This window comes from Myotis davidii, unplaced genomic scaffold, assembly GCF_000327345.1.
Source record: "Myotis davidii unplaced genomic scaffold, ASM32734v1 scaffold167, whole genome shotgun sequence".
Taxonomy (NCBI): domain Eukaryota; kingdom Metazoa; phylum Chordata; class Mammalia; order Chiroptera; family Vespertilionidae; genus Myotis; species Myotis davidii.
In genome coordinates, this window is record NW_006300048.1 from 6,661,233 (window position 1) to 6,664,151 (window position 2,919).

Genomic DNA, 2,919 nt, shown 5'->3' on the forward strand with positions numbered 1-2,919 from the left:
AATTCTGAAATCTTGTATTAATTTTGTCACATTTCAAATAAAATAACTGAAGCCAAAAATAGTAGAAATTCCAATTCATAATTACTTCATGTTAGATGCACAACTTACATGAGTGTTTGGAGCAAACTTACTGTGTTGAATATGTATGTTATAACTCTTTAAAGTCCTTGGGCTCTTCTGATGTGGTCATTACTGAACAAAATTGTTTACTCCTATTCTAATGTTTTTAAATGACTTGTCAAATGAATGACTTCCTTCTTGTTAAATAAGTTAGATCTTACTTTCTTTTAATGAAAGTCCTCAAGTAGAAACAAACAGTGTGTCCTAGAAATCATCCTCAGCTTTCTGTCTGAAAAAAATCTCTAAGTGGCCCCCTCTCCCCCCCTAATAATGGGGTGGAGAAGTTTCCACCCGACTTCAGGCTGTTGTTAGTTTCTGTTGGTCATTTTCTCACTAGCACATAAAGGCAAGATGGTCATGAGTCCAGAAATACATTTAAAGTGTTTGCTTATAAACTTCTTCAATCAGAATAGAAAAGTAATTAAAGTACTGTCTCTATTTTTCTACCTTTGACCAAAAAGTAGAGAAAACCAAACAAATTCATACTCAAAGGGAAAACTGGTTACTTAAATCTAGCAATTTACCAGTATTTGTCCTTGATATGGGAATGTTGTTAATTCCTATTCATAAAGTTTATAACACAAAATGGTGTGTAACAATAACAGCCTTTACTTGGGGGTAAATCATTATTATTTGCTCTGAGAACATAAATGACAGACGGGTGAGTAGCACGGAATCTGTCATTGCCAAGTTATTTGTGAATGTATCGTTCAGGTTGCTGTTCTTTGAAACACAATATTACTAATTTTCCTAATTGTGCTTCAATATTAGAAGTAGTACGTGTGTGCACACGTGTGTGACCACAAAGCTCCTTTACAGAATTTAATTCTGAAGCTTCTTCAGAAAATCTAAGTCTGAAGATGGGAGAAAGGAAAGTGGGCCTGGAGTAACAGATGATTCTTTTTTATATGCTTCTTACTGTGATCATTGAAACCAAACCCAAGTGCGCTCTAGGTGTTGGTAAACGTTTTATGCTTGCATTTAAACTTGAAATGTATGAACAGAGGAGACAATCAGTTGAAACCAGAAATGAGAAGTGTTACAAACTTAATGGCCTTGTTTTGCTATAGCAATAAAATGACCAAGTGCAATGACTTGACTTAATAAAATCATCTTTTAGAAGTTGCTGCTATATTTTTAGCCATGAAATTTTACCCTTGTTTTTGCCTAACTTGCCTTTAGTAACTATTGCCTACAAAACTGTTATGTAATGCAGTTTGGTGGTGTAGTATGCTAACATTCCGTGGTGGGTGGGAAAAATATATATAAAAACTCAGAAACTCAACACTCACTGACTTGTTTACAGGTGCTGTAAAAAAAAAAAAAAAAAGCATGCTTCTCCTTTAAAAAGAAAAATTAATAATAAAAAATACTATTACCAGTTGTGTAGTCTCTTCGTTATTTTTTAAATTAACTTTAGTATATGCTTAGTGCAGAGTACAGTGAAAATTGTTTTATATTTCTTTCAGTTTTGTAAATAAAAGAAACTATAAATAGTAAAATGAAAGCATTAAAAGTTCTAGATCCGTGTGATGTTTACTAAACATTTGTGAGTCCGTTTTCTATGTCACAGGAATATTGGGGGAATTTGAATGATATATATAAAGTACCTTCTAGAGTGCTTGGCATGGAGGTGTTTTTTAATGGGAGCCTCCCAAACTCTTCTCAAAAGCATTTTAGAGAGGTGGATGTGGAGGCCTAGTTCAGTGGGGCCTTGACTTACGAGTGTCCCGACTAATGAGTTTTTCAAGATATGAGCCGTCTCGGTCGATTTTTTGCTTTGAATTGCGAGCTAAAATTCGGGTTAAGAGCCAACTTCAGATACCCCACTGCTAGTTGGCGCAGCGAACGTCACAGTGAACGCCACAACATCACGTGTCTCACTTTTTGATTTGACATGTGAGTAATTTGAGTTACGAGCTCTGTCACGGAACGAATTAAACTCGTAAGTCAAGGCCCCACTGTACTGCCTTTCTTTGGGGGAGATACCCCTTTCATTTGTATTATGTTCACAACAGAGCTGCTTCCATCTCACAGATTCCGCCTCTTTGGTCACCGGTGATGGCAGAAGGGAGAGTACTATGCCCAAATGGTGTTATTGACTTAGAGACCTTGAGATTTAAAATATTTGAAACATAAAGAGCTAGAGACTAAGCATGAGAGCTCTCTGCAGTTATATTCTTCTGCCACCTGGAAAAAGCTGATTTGAAAGAACTTAATTAAAGGATAAGGAGATGCAAACAGTCCACAAGGATTTTTAAACTGATGAATCATTCCTGAGTCCCAGCTACCCATGCATTGCTAGGTTCCGTAAGCATAAACATGCTCATAAACGTGGGTTTCTGAACTTATAACTGACAGAGGGAGACATCAAGGACTATGCACTCTTGTTGAAAATACACCACGTACATGGCTTCAGGCTTTCTAGAAATCCACTCAGACCTGAATCACAGAAAAGGGGTAAGACGCCACTGAAGCTCTCGGGCCTGGTGCAACACAGTTCAGCTCAGTTTGGGGGGAAAATCAAGATCACTGGAATGGCTGGCAGCTGCGGTAGAAGCGGGGCTGGGGAGAGGGAGGGGGGCGGTGCTGTGCCTGCTCGGGTACCTGCTGAGCGTAGTCCAGAGCCGATCCTGAGCGCCTCTGCGTTCCGCTTGCCTTCTCTGTGCCACATCCTGGCGCTGGCGGGGAGCAGGGCGGGTGCAGCCGGTGGCGGTGCTATGCCTGCTCTGGCACCCGTTGCCAGACCTCTGCCAATGACCAGGCAGGATGGCAGGAGTACAGGGAAGGGGGGACGCA